This window comes from Gymnoscopelus microlampas (genome assembly GCF_963454915.1).
Source record: "Gymnoscopelus microlampas genome assembly, chromosome: 3".
Classification (NCBI taxonomy): domain Eukaryota; kingdom Metazoa; phylum Chordata; class Actinopteri; order Myctophiformes; family Myctophidae; genus Gymnoscopelus; species Gymnoscopelus microlampas.
The window spans coordinates 49,495,430-49,509,757 of NC_139940.1; the positions used below are offsets into that span (position 1 = coordinate 49,495,430).

At 44.4% G+C, this 14,328-nt stretch overlaps 1 protein-coding gene across 1 annotated transcript in view; it reads left to right on the forward strand.

Moving 5' to 3' along the window:
• LOC311042431 (H-2 class II histocompatibility antigen, E-S beta chain-like) overlaps positions 1-14,328 on the forward strand; it is a 458,449-nt gene that overhangs the window by 390,451 nt on the left and 53,670 nt on the right. The window lies entirely within an intron of this gene.

The following is a 14,328-nucleotide window of genomic DNA, read 5'->3' on the forward strand; positions in this document are numbered from 1 at the left end:
AGACGGGGTCCCTAAGGGATCACCGGCATCCAATTTACAAAAAATATATACTACCTATCTACTATACCAAACCTCTACTCCAATGGCCGCCCGCACCCTGTCACAGACCTCCACCCCAGCAACCGGATCCAAGGAAGCATTTAAGGGGTGAAAGACAGAGGCAAGAGGAGGACCTACGGAGATAATCAGAACCTCAGTCATGAGGAGCCCGTGATAACGCATCGGCCACCACGTTCTCCGTCCCTTTAACATGACGGATATCCAAGGTATAGGACTGCAGGAACAGTGACCACCTTATCAACCTCTGGTTTGGACACTGCAGAGAATTCAGGAAAGTCAGGGGGTTATGGTCAGTGTAGATAACAACGGGGGCACTACCGCCCACATAAACGTCAAAATGTTGTAAAGCTAAAATCAAAGCCAATCCTTCCTTTTCTATGACTGAGTAATTTAGCTGGTAAGAGTTGAATTTCTTGGAATAAAAGCTAACAGGCTTATCTATTCCTAGATTGTCCTCCTGCATCAGTACGGCCCCAGCCCCCACATGACTTGCATCAGTGTAGATTTTAAATGGCCTGTCTAAACGTGGAGCCGCCAGAACAGGAGCGGTACACAAGAGCAATTTAGCCTGCTCAAATGCTTCCTGGCAAGCGGGCGACCAGACAAACTGTGCCTTAGCCTTAAGTAGGTTGGTGAGAGGCACCACAACTGTCGCAAAATTCCTACAGAAACTACGATAGTAACCTATTAAACCAAGATAGCGCATGAGCTCTTTCTTTGTAGTTGGAACCGGATACTGCTCAACAGCATGAACTTTGGCACCAACCGGACACACTTGGCCCTGCCCAACCACTCGCCCGAGGTAGGTCACTGTCGCCCTTGCAAACTCACACTTTGCAAGATTGACAGTGAGCCTTGCCTCCCTCAAGCGGTTGAACAGTTCCCGAATGCGTTCCATGTGAACCTCCCATGTGTCCGAATAGACAACCACATCGTCCAAATACACTGCACACCCCGGCATATCCCAAATCACTTGATTCATAAGCCGCTGAAAGGTAGCAGGCGCATTTCTAAGTCCGAAAGGCATGACCTTGTATGAATAAAGACCATTAGGTGTTATAAAAGCGGCTATCTCACGCGCTCGTGCTGACAGAGGTACCTGCCAGTATCCCTTCAATAGATCGAATTTACTCACGAATTTCGCGGAGCCCACCTGATCGATGCAATCTTCCATTCTAGGAAGTGGAAAAGAATCGGGTTTAGTGACATTATTCACTTTACGGAAATCAGAACAAAAACGAAATGTACCGTCTGACTTGGGAACCAATATACAAGGTGAAGCCCAACTAGATGCACATGGCTCTGCAATGCCATTTGTTAGCATGTAATTGACCTCTGCTTCTAAATATTGACGCTTATCCGCATTCACCCTGTAAAATCTCTGTTTTATTGGCTTCGCATCGCCAATGTCAATGTCATGTTCGATTAGATGAGTACAACTCGGTGTATCACCAAATAGGCATGGAAACTCCCGGATTAAACCTGCAAGTTCCCTCCGGCCTGTCGCCGGCAAATGAGCCAACAGTGTATCGAGGCACGCAAGCGCTTCAGAATTTTTCAGCCGCCCGTGCACCAACGCTGGATCAGGTGTACCCAACCCATCTTCCTCTACCTCCCGACTGGGAGACAACACCGGAACCGCCATGCAAACTGCATGAGCCAAGCCAACCTCTGGCTGCACACACAACACCGGTGTCTCAGAAGTGCGCGCATAATAAGGCTTAAGCAAGTTTACATGGCAAAGTTGGGTTGGTTTCTTACGTTTAGGCGTTGAAATAATGTAATTTTGCTCGGAAACCTGCTTTACCACATTGTGTGGACCGGAGAATTTTGCCTGAAAGGGTGAAGTAACAATTGGAAGCAGAGCCAGCACTTGGTCTCCAGGGCTAAACACACGGCGCTCGGCTTTAGAGTCATACAACAGTTTCATCTTATCCTGAACTGAAGCTAACTTTTCTTTAGCCAACAACCCGGCTGTGTAAAGCCGATGACGAAAACCATTAACATAGTCAATCAAATTTTTGGGAGGCTGTGCCTCTATCCATTCTCCAGACAGCGCAGCTAATGGACCTCTTACAGTATGAGCAAAGACCAGCTCGTTTGGACTGAACCCTGTGCTCTCCTGTGTTACCTCCCTAGCAGCAAGCATCAGCCACGGCAGACCCTCTTCCCAATCTTTACCCAGCTCAGTGCAGTAGGCGCGCAAGATGGCTTTTAGCGTTTGGTGAAAGCGTTCTAACGCCCCCTGACTCTGAGCATGGTATGCAGAGCTCCGATTGTGGCGGACATGTAGCTGCTTCAGAACCTGGGAAAACATGTGAGAACAGAAGTTCGATCCCTGGTCAGATTGGATGACCTTCGGAATCCCAAATATAGAAATGAACTGAGAAAGTGCACGTACCACCGACCGAGTGGTAATGGTGCGCAGAGGATAAGCAGCAGGATAGCGAGTTGCTTGGCACATTACTGTTAACAAATACACTGCTCCTGACTTTGAACGTGGTAAAGGACCCACACAATCAATTATTAGATGTTCAAATGGCTGGCTAATGGCAGGAATGGGATACAATGGGGCTGGTTTCAGCTTCTGATTAGGTTTGTCAGTTAACTGACATGTATGACACGTTTTGATAAATGCTGACACATCTCTCTTCATTCGAGGCCAAAAGAAATGTCTAAGAAGCCTGTCATAAGTTTTTCTCACACCAGCATGTCCAGATTCATCATGAGCTACTTTTAACACTGATTGGCGAAGTTTGACTGGCAACACAATTTGGACCACTGGTTCACCCACAAACCTTCCCTCATGTGGCAGCCACTTTCTCACCAACAAGGAGTCCTGCAGAAAATACCCACAAGCACTGTCAAGCAGCTCATCCTCTGGCCGTATCAGCGGCCCCAGCTCCGTCAGAGATGGGTCAGCCTGCTGCTCAGCAACCAGATCTGAACGTGTTATGGACAATGGAAAATTAGCAAGAGGTATTGAAAACTTTTCAGATACTTTAGTCTTAATCGATTCTTGTGACTCAGATTTGTCTTTCAACTTAGCCATTGCACGTGTCACCGCACAAGCTGTAAAAACCTCTGGGAAGTCACGTTCACTTTCATCCGTTTCCCCTGTTACCAGGGGAACTGACGTCACCACTGCCGGCGGCGGAACCTCCGCCCACACCCGAGCACCAACCAGATCGTTACCTAGGATTACCGTCACCCCTGGAATCGGCAGTGCTGGGCGAACGGCAAGCTTTGCTTCTCCCTGAAACAGTTCACATTTGAGCACCACTTTATGCAAAGGAACCAACAAGACATTCATGTCTATGCCCCGGATAGGCACCGCATCACCCGTGTCAGAATCATTAGTCAAAGGAAGAACACCAGCCTGAATAAATGAGTCAAAAGCCCCAGTGTCCCTCAGGATAGTTACAGGTACTTCTTCCCCACCTTGCACCAAAGACACAGACCCTTTCATGATAAATGGACGGTAAGAATTCAGTGCTGCAAACGATGTATCCTTGTTTTGACCGAGATTAGGTGAAACACAAGTGGACACCGGACGAATTGGAGCGGCCACGCCAGCTCCTTTTGATTGCGAATTTCCTGCATTAAAAGGTCTAGCCCTGGGGGGTCCGTTTAACATAAAACATTCCGATTTCCAGTGACCCCGCTTATGACAGTAATTGCAAACCTTCTCCGGCTCACGCAAATTACTGCTGTTGTTAGTGTTGCTGTTGCCTTTAACTTCGACAGGAAGAGGTTTATTAAATCGGCCATAAGACTCCTTGGCAACATAGTTGCCACCGCCTGCCTTAAACTCTCCACGGTGCGTTAGGACATAGTCATCAGCGAGCGCTGCAGCGTCCGCCGCGTTGCTCGCTTTCTGCTCAGAGATATACGTCGCCACTCGAGCAGGAACAGAATTTTTAAACTGTTCCAAAATCACCAAATCACATAACTCTTCAAAATCTGTTACCTCCGAGGCGTTACACCAGCGGTTAAAGTAGGTCGTCAAATCACGTGCAAACTCCAAATGACTCTGTTTGTCATGTTTTTTCCAAGATCTAAACCGCTGTCGGTACGCCTCGGGGACGAGCTCGAACGACTTAAGCACCGCCTCTTTAACCAGAGAGTAGTTTTGACTGTCGGCAACACTCATTGCCGAATAAACCTCCTGCGCTCTGCCTGTTAATACGCATTGTAACATCAATGTGCGCGCCAAGTCAGGCCATTTCCGCACGTCGGCCACGCGCTCAAACATTGTAAAGAATGCCTCAGGGTCACGTTCAGAAAACTTGGGAACCAAACGTATATTTCCATTCACATTAAACTCCCCCATGGACTGTCCTGCAGGTTCTGTAGATACTTTTGCATCAGCTGAAATCTTACCGTCCCTTATCAAGTCTAACCTGCACTGCTCTACTTGTACTTTTGCCTGTTCAGTTTGCTGTTTAGCCTGTTCAGTTTGCTGTTTAGCCTGTTCACTTTGCTGTTTCATTTTCTCAATTGCATATTGCGTGTCTAGCCTCACTTTGTCTTGCTCCGCCTGCAACTTTGCTTGCAACATCAGTAGTTCTTTTTGTTGGTCGAATGTCAACCCTGGCATCAATACAGGTAACGGCAGCACCGCCGCTGTATCTGACTGGATAGTAGAAGTCTTTTCTGGCTCTTCATATTCCTTTAACAAATCAGTTTCAAATAAATGTACTCTTAATACTGCCACTAAGGTCTCCTTTAATTTCTTGTCACCTGCCTCAATTTTAATCTTAAAATGCTCTGCTATTTTAAGTAACTGGTCTTTGGTGCACTGAAGTAACAGTTCCTCAGAAGGAGCAACCAAAAATGCTTCTAGGGTACACATCCTGGCTAATGTGCGCTAAGTTAGCCACCCAGCTGGTAAACAAAACAAAATACAAGTGCCCCTCTGCTCTATTTAAACCCCAAACTAACTCCACCCGTCTTCATGCCGGTTTGCGGAAGGTATTTATGCACTGAAGGCCACCGCAAAGGCCTAGCTCATACCAAGGGGTAGGAAAAGCAACCAGGAACTGGCGACCTACGTCCAGCCCTTAGCTGTGCCCCCGAGACGGAATGTGCACGCACCGGTACACACTCGCTATCTACTGCCGCTCCTTGCACATAATCCACCCCCCGGCCTAACCCTGCGACCTAATCTTTTACCCCAGTAACTAAATCGCACCTAACAGGGACACTCATATAATAATGAAACAAAACCAGCCAGGTAACTTTTTTTTTTTTTTTTTAAACTTAGCAGCACAACTACCAGGAAAAAACTCCCCCCCGTAGAAACTTAATCAAATCTGTAACTTATCAAAATCTAAACAGATTAAACAGATTAAATTCAAACCAAAGAAATTAACTGCATCTCCCAAACAAAGTCCAGACAAAAACAAGCATGTAACAATGCCTTGTCTCTACTCACCGGACCGTTGAACCAACCGGACAAGGGAATCCCCGGATTGATTCCTAAATGACACTCCTTTCAAAAAACCACGGCGCAAACGAGCCCTTCAACTGCCAATTTGGCCAATTGACACCTGCGTCGCAGCAAACAAATGCAGAAGGGCGAGTCACTTGACTCCCCAAACTTACTGCCCAATCAAAGTTTTACGGAACGAGCCCCCATTTTGTTATGACCCTGGCCTAGGGGGACCAGGGAACACAACAAAAATACAGGGGAGACGCAGTTTACAAAGAATATAGTGTTTATTTAAGTAATCAAAATTAACAAACAAATCATGAATGAACAGATGAGGTGTGGAAATCAGTAAAGTCAGTAGTGTAATGCGTGTATGCATGAGTGGATTGTGTAGTGTGTGTGAGTGTTGTATGTGTGAACATAAATGTGGGAGCAAAAGGTGTAGCTGGGTTGAGGAGCAAAAGCAAATGAACTGAAGGAGAGAAAGAGGACTGGGGAGGCAGGCTTTTATAGGGCGTCGACACCCGGGCCCAGGTGCACGCCAATTTGGCTGATTGCCAACATGTCACTGCTCCCCATGTCCTATTAGAACCAATGAGAAACAGAAATGAATACAAAGCAACCATAACCATATAACCTAAGAGTGACACATTATCATACTATACAGGGAACCGTCACACATGCAGGTGCGTAAATACAGCCTAACACTTAGGCCTACAGCATTATATTTTGCATTGAGCTATTTGAACATGAACCATCATAATATACACATTTTATATAGCAGGGTCATCTTACACAAATACATTAATTACCTACATTACCATTTGCACATGCTGCGTGCGTAATGGTTTCTCAATAATCAATTGTGTTTGAATGCATTTTCTAATCAAAGGGCACTGCACTACTCATAACGTGGATCAGCTGACCTGTTAGGGCAATAAATTATAGACCACTACTCACTCACAGGTGGTTATACTGTATAGTTAGACAGTCCGTGCGTCTAGTTGGGACAGCCGTGGGAAAGTTGATGAGTCGTGAGAATCTTGTCGTCTCCTCATAGAGCTATTCAGTTCAAAGTGGTAACGTTTTAACGTGTCCACCTCATAGAGTTAAAAATAGGTTCACCTTTATGATTAACGTCGTGTTTCACCTCGATGCCATAGTAGTTGCAGTAGCCTATAGCTGTTATTAGTATTTACGCATCTGTGTTGGATATTTCATCTTCAACCTGCACTGTTGTTAAACTTTAGGGCAACTTGCCAACTTTACTCACAAGTGCCCTTGTAGTAGCCTAGTATCTGTGACATATTCTAACTCGTAATGATACAACTTGTGTGTGACTGACTGTTAAATACACAACTTTATATAATGTAACTTGTAACCGGACCGCGGTCTCGGTCTGACTGCCGAGACTCTAAGCAGCAGCAGCAACAACTACGCAGCAGCAGCAACAACTCTCTTCCTGTTGTACCTTCACAATAAAGTGTCTCCCATTTACCGCCCAATGCAGCACATTTTACACTGGTTATTATTAACAGGAAATAGGTGTAACTTAACAGCGTGTGACAGACTCTTTCGTTCTACCTATCTCTCTCTCTCTCTCTCTCTCCCCCATAAACACACGCACGCTGTTGAGAGAGGGAGAGGGAGAGAGAAAGAAAGAGCGAGAGAGAGCTTGCAGAGGATTTGAAATGTGCCTAATTTGCAGTGATAATTAATGAACTGCCATGTCATTATCAACCGGTCAGGATGTCCGAAGAGTTTTTTTTTTGTTTTTTTTTTCGACTTTGTTGGAAAAAAACGGTCAAAACCGGCAATTATCCGACTAACGCGACCTCTGGTCTGTATGTGAGGTGTGTACTGTATGTGAGGTCTGTATGTGAGGTGTGTACTGTATGTGAGGTGTGTATGTGAGGTCTGTATGTGAGGTGTGTACTGTATGTGAGGTGTGTACTATATGTGAGGTGTGTACAGCTGTGTCATCCTCGAGATACACACATCTGGGATGTTAGGGGACCCCAGACTTTAAAACTAAACAAAACAATTGAAAAAAAAAGATTTGTTTTGACACTTACCAGATTAAATGGTTGTGACACAACTGACAGTATGTTGTGCCTCGCCCCATGTTAGGTTTGCCATCTTCAGTTCTGAGATCACAGTTCTTCGCCAGGTTGTTTTAGGTCTTCCACACATGTGGAGATGATAATATTAGGCTGGAGGCCAACCTTCTCAAACCTTAAAGAGGTGGTGCCATGGTTTTGCACTTTTTCTGTTTTTCATGTGTATGAGGTTGATAGAACTTCATTAGACTCCCTGCAATGGTGTCTTCTCTGACTATTTTGAGTTTCTTCCTGGAAGCTGAAACCTTCATAGTCAAACGTGCCAATCCAAAAACAGCCATTTACTGACGCAACACGACCAAACCCTCCCCCTCATTGTCATAACACAACAGGTGTGGGCTTGGCTGAGAAAAAGCATGTGTAGCAACGTAGCAACAGAGGGGGGAGGGGGGTATGGGGAAAAGTAAACACACAGAGAGACAGACAAAGGGAGAAAGATAGAGAGCAGAACAAGCAGCAAAACTCACCACTGTCTGCAACAGATGATTGAAAGATCAGTACTTCCATATTGCATGGTGTTGACGTTGGTAAAAAGGTTAATATGAGCGATGCAAAAACGTAATCCATTCATTAATGTACCCAGCTAGCGACCATAGGGTAGCGACAAGTAGTCAGTATAACTATCAGACTCACTGAATAGTAGAAAGCAGTGTTCTATGGTTACCCAATACAGGTTTTAATTTGAAGTTCATACTGGTAAGTTACTTTCTTTCTCTTACTTAAAATTGGCAAAGAAAGAATTAAAAACATCAATTCTGTTCTCAATAATAAATAAATAAATGCATTTGTGCAACCCAGAGCATAATGTTTGATAGTAAGGAACATGGGTCCAACATCCAAAATATTATGTATTATATTTTTCCAAGCTTTGCTGTTGTAGATGGCAGAGTGCCTTCATCACGTCTCCGTAATGAGTGTGTAGAAGATAACAGGATCTTTGGGTCTCTGATGTTTTCAAAAGAAGTTGTCCTGTATTGACTGGGCATCCAGTGAAAGGTTCAATAATTGGACTCAAAGTTACACTTTTAGTAAGCCATCACTTGATTGCTGTAACCCATTGGAGTTGGACCAATCACAGTCCAGTAACGTTGAACACTACTTTGACCTCCACAAGGTCTTCATTGTTTTTTGTTGTTGTTGCTTTATTTTGATGTAGGATCGACTTTTTGTCCCTGAATGTGGAATTCATGTTTGCTTCCAACATGTCAGGGAGCGTGGCTCTCACTGTGATTATATTTTGTTTTTTCTTCCTGACTTTCTGTCACTCTTGTCCTTGGTTGTGGCCCTGATGACCCACTGTGCCTTCACTCTCAAGTCCTCCTGAAACAGATGGGCATGGTGGAGGTGGATCCACTCTCTCCTCGCCCACTGTCTCCCAAAATAATCTCACCGCTGTCACATGGGGGGGTGCTTTTCGCCTTTCCGACATGTCGCCTTTCCGACGTTAACGAACCCTATACCTAACCCTAACCCTAACCCTAACCGCACGCGGAAGCCACTTGTCGGAGTGGCGAGATGTCGGAATGGAAGGAGCACCCCCACATGGGGCACAGAATGGAATCATCCAATCTGTATAGTAGCTTCTCTTTCTACTGTCGTCCTCCACTTTCCTTATGGGGGTCGTTAATACGCAATGGAAAACTACTCTCTGCTGTAGTCCGGTATACATACCGTATGTCATGTTATCCTGAAAATGTGTTTGTACAGTATATGAACTTAAGGAGTAGGGTGTTTGAAAGTATGCCATGTGTTATACCGTACAGTGGTTCTCAAATATTTTCATGTCCAGGACCCCATTTGAGACGGGTTTATGCCAGGTATACCCAGAACAGATTGTTTTTGTTGTTAGATTAGATTTATTAGTACATCATTCTACAACTGTCTATACTAGGTGGAGAGAGTGAAACCTATGGTCTGAATAGTCATGCAGATTTTGAGTGATCTATTCATTTAAGAATTACTGCACACTACTGTATGTGTTCTGGGCTTATACTGAATGTAATTATTGCATGTTTCTTTCTTTCACACGTGGTTTCCACTCAGCTATCACATGTAATAACTCCACCTCTCATTGATTTGGAGTGTTAATGGAGCGTAAATGGCGACAGAGTGAGCGAAGCGGTTCTTGTTTCCCTGCATTATGTTGGCTGTCAGAGTTAAGTGAAACACGCTAATAGCATTATTAAAGCTAAAAGAACATATGTTTATAACATGTATAGTATATTAAAGCTAAAAGAACATATGTTAACTACAGTATATTAAAGCTATAAGAACATTTCCAGGGTGTTTAAACGGCTGGAACAGGACCAATGCAGCCTCATCAGTCAGCAGGATTATATTCAACATGGCTTCAAGGGCATGGAATGAAATCTTTAGGACAAACGCTGAGATTTACATCCCCAAAGAACACACACACACACACACACACACACACACACACACACACACACACACACACACACACACACACACACACACACACACACACACACACACACACACACACACACACCTCTGTCCTTGCTCTAACGTCCGATTTTGTTCTCATAACAAAACAGAACGTAGCATTGTGTTTCACTTCATAAAGGTTGTTAGGCGGACCTGGACATTCTAAGGTGAAATGCTTGTGCCTTTTTTTTGGAATGCTCCTTGATTTAGAGGCACAGACCATTTCAGCTCACAGTGGTGGACAAAATTCCCCTTTTTCTTCTGTCTGTCTTTGTATTTTTATGTTTTGTAAACCTTTATTAATCCCGTGGGGGAAAATCAGTTTCAGCTTCACCCAGCTGATGGCTGCTCAGATAGCCATGATGAACTTTGTCAAAGGGTCTTTGTGGTGGTACTGTATTGTGAATCTCTCCTCCCACCTCAGTGCCACCTTGCAGTCCCCTAACTACCAAGCAGCGGCGTAACGAGCCAACAGTGGGCCCGACGCGGGGTAATCACCTCGGGCATCTTGTACGGATGCCTCCTGAGCGTCTCCCTAGGAGGTCTTCGCTGCACGTCCCACTGGGAAGAGACCACGAGGCAGACAAAGGACCAGGTGGGGGGATTATATATCCACACTGGCCTTGGAACGCCTCGGGATCCCCCAGGAGGAAGTTGCTAATGTTGCTCGGGAAAGGGAAGACTGGAAATCTCTGTTGGAACTGTTACCCCCACGATCCGATTCCGGATAAGCAGTTGAAGATGGATGGATGGATAGAACTCCTCCCTCTGCGTCTTTATCATTACATAATAGGTAAACTTTGATTAGTCAACTACTAGTAGGTCAAATTTGTCAACTAGTAAAAAGTGAACTATAGTCGTGAAATGCCTAGTGTGTTGTGACAGATGTATTGAGATGAGTCCCCAAGCAAATATAAAGTTGGGAGAAAGAGCAAGCTCATCTGTGCTCTGCAAGCATCAGCCATTATCGATGCACTTTTCTGGTTTAATGTCAACACTGTGTGTGTGTGTGTGTGTGTGTGTGTGTGTGTGTGTGTGTGTGTGTGTGTGTGTGTGTGTGTGTGTGTGTGTGTGTGTGTGTGTGTGTGTGTGTGTGTGTGTGTGTGTGTGTGTGTGTCTGTGTGTGTGTGTGCGTACCCACACATGTTTGTTCCTGTCAACTTTAAATAACCCTCACTGTCAGATTGCTCTCTGTTGGTTGGACAGTGTCACCCTACCTTGAGTCCCTGTTTGAACAAAGAGTGACTATTATTTACACAGCGAAGGTCAGATCTTGTGGAACCGAATGGAAGTTAATTAAGTCGGAGGGATTGACAGTTCTCGATAAAATGCACACTACTCAACTTAATTGCTTTCTGACAGCTCTGCAGAGTTAGCAGAAAATGGATTTATGGACGAGGATCTCTTGTGTCTAAGTGCTGGTGGCTTATGCAGACCTATAGAATACACCAAGGCACCCACAGAGGCTGCCAGGCACCGTGGGTCAAAGCGGGCTGTGATGCAGATAGTGCTGGACAATATGACTTGAAAGTGATCATGATAAGCAAACTGTAGTCTGACAAGCTAAGACAGGTAGCCTACCATAACTGATCCACAAAACAAAACACTGAAATTAGTTTCACAAAATATCAAAACAAGCTATTGCGCACAATGCAAAATAATGTCATATCGTAACAACGTTTAATCAAATGACACAAACCTATAGCAAGCAACTGCACACAAGTTGACAACAAACAGCTCCAAATGCCATTGCGCACAATTATCCAAATAGACATGACATTACTTTGCCACAGTTCTAAAAATCTGTGATATAAACAATTATAATAAAAAAGGTACAGAGAGACTACTGAATATTTATCTGCTCGGCGGCAGCATCATTATTAACCATTAGCCTACTGTACCTTGGCTTGGGCATGGTGCAGGCCGAGTTGTTCAATCATAGCTGCAAACCAGAAGCTTCACTTAGGAAAAGGAGGGGGTATAATGAGCTGATGAAGAGGAGGGAGGACTGTGAAGAGGACAGTCAGACAAAGAGTACAGGAGGGAGGTGGAGGTGAGAGAGAAGCTGCTTGAACTGCCATCGCCTTTTTATAGAACTACTTAAAATGACTAATGGGTTAGCTTTAGGCTAGCTTTCATCTTTATACTCTTTTGTGTGTGTGTGGTGGTGGTGGGGGGCACAGTGCCCAAATCTATAGGTTTAAATTGATGTTAGAGGTCCCTCTAGATAGAGCTATTGTAGTTTAATCTACCTGCATCCTTTCCCCTTGCATTTTAATTCCCCTATTTGCCCCCTTAGAGAGAGAGAGAGAGAGAGAGAGAGAGAGAGAGAGACCTGTGACTTTAAATATTAGAGGGCTTTTGCCGGCCCTGAAGTCAACATAATGCAATCTGTTTGGATTTAGAAATGATAGACCAGCTCTCTTTGAAGCCCAGGTGAAGATGAGAACACACACTTATACCCATTGTCCCAAGACAATATGCACATCATTTTTAGAGATCATTTTAAATCTTACCATCTTTCATTCTTAAGACTTGCAGGTCATGTTAGACCTCTGCTTCTTGTTTATGGGTGTATAAATAGTATACATCAGCAATTCTATTGTAAGAATACACAAGAAAGAAGAATGTGTTGGAGTTCAGGGAGGAGATGAGACAGGCTCTGGGTGGCAGTGAAACGTTGCTGGATGACTGGGCAACTACTGCAGAAGTGGTAAAGGAGACAGCTGAGAAAATACTTGGGGTGACTTCGGCACAGAGGAAGCAAGAAAAGGAGACCTTTTGGTGGAATGAGGGAGTACAGGAAAGCATTCGGAGGAAGAGGTTGGTGAAGAGGAAATGGGTAAGCCAGAGAGATGAAGAAAGTAGACAGGGGTACAAGGAAATGCGGGGTAAGGCAAAGACAGAGGTGGTAAAGGCTAAGGGAAAGGTGCATGAGGAGTTGCATGAGAGTTTGGACATCAAGGAAGGAGAAAAGGACCTGTACTGAATGGCTAGACAGAGGAACCGAGCTGGGAAGGATGTGCAACAGGTTACGGCGATAAAGAATAGATACTGTATGGAAATATTCTGAGAAGCGAAGAGAGTGTGGTAACACAAAGGCAGTTTAGCAGAACACATCCTCAGTGTTTAGGTTTTTACAAATCAGTCTGAGCCATTTTCTAATAATCGCCAAAGCTCAGAATTCAAATATTGCCCTCTGTGTGTTCACATTTACATTTTTATTGGTATTCGTTATGAGAAGAAACTTGTGTCATTCTGTGTTTAGATTAGTTTATGTTTCAGTGGTGATGTGTGTGATAAGCAAGAGTTTAGAGCTCAACCACTTCCTGTCAGCAGGTTTTAATATTTGAGTTCAAACGCAGGAGGGCAGGGTTAGAGCTGTAGGAAACATTTAATAGACTAGAGATCATCTTGATATCTAGATATTTGAGATCTGTGGTGTCTCGCTCTCTCACTCTCTCTCCCTCTCTCTCTCTCTCTCTCTCTCTCTCTCTCTCTCTCTCTCTCTCTCTCTCTCTCTCTCTCTCTCTCTCTCTCTCTCTCTCTGGTAGTGCTGTCTGTGATAGCGGGGGGGACCTTGTTATCAAAATAATATTAAAGATGTTATCTGGGCTCTCCTAGATCCTCCTCCATCGTTTTCTTTCCAGTAGTGTCTCGAAGGCCACTTCCATCTTTCCCTCTACCTCACCTTTGTACCATGTTTACCACCCTCTTCTTTCACACGACTTATCACTTAGCCTCCTTATCCACTCCTTTTCACCTTGCTGACATCTCTTTTTAAGGAAGGTGGTAAAAATGAGCCTGTCAAAAATGAGCCTGTCAACTATTATTATAACACAGTCAGACAGTCTATAGCCAGTTGAAACCGTCATCTAGGCTAATTCATCCAACCGAGCCCTCCACATTCAAGTCTTGGCTGCAGTGTTATTATCTTCTCAGTGCACTGGGATGATTTCCATTGCTTATCAACTTACGGAGAGAGTGATAGATCAAAGGCTTGGAAATAAGAATATGCATCAGGATAGTTTGTTTTCTTTAGAATTGTCTGATAATCCACGTTATTTTTCCCAGCATGCCCCACTGTGACACCTGGAGCCTCTGGCTATGAGGAAGGGGTTTTACGAGGTAGAGAATGATGTGCGCGTCCTGCCGTACCCTCCCAACCACTCACACACTCAGAACAACTGTCCTCTTGGCATTTTTTTATAGAGGCAGATGTACATTGACATGTGAACTTTTATCTGTGGTTATTTGAAGAACTAT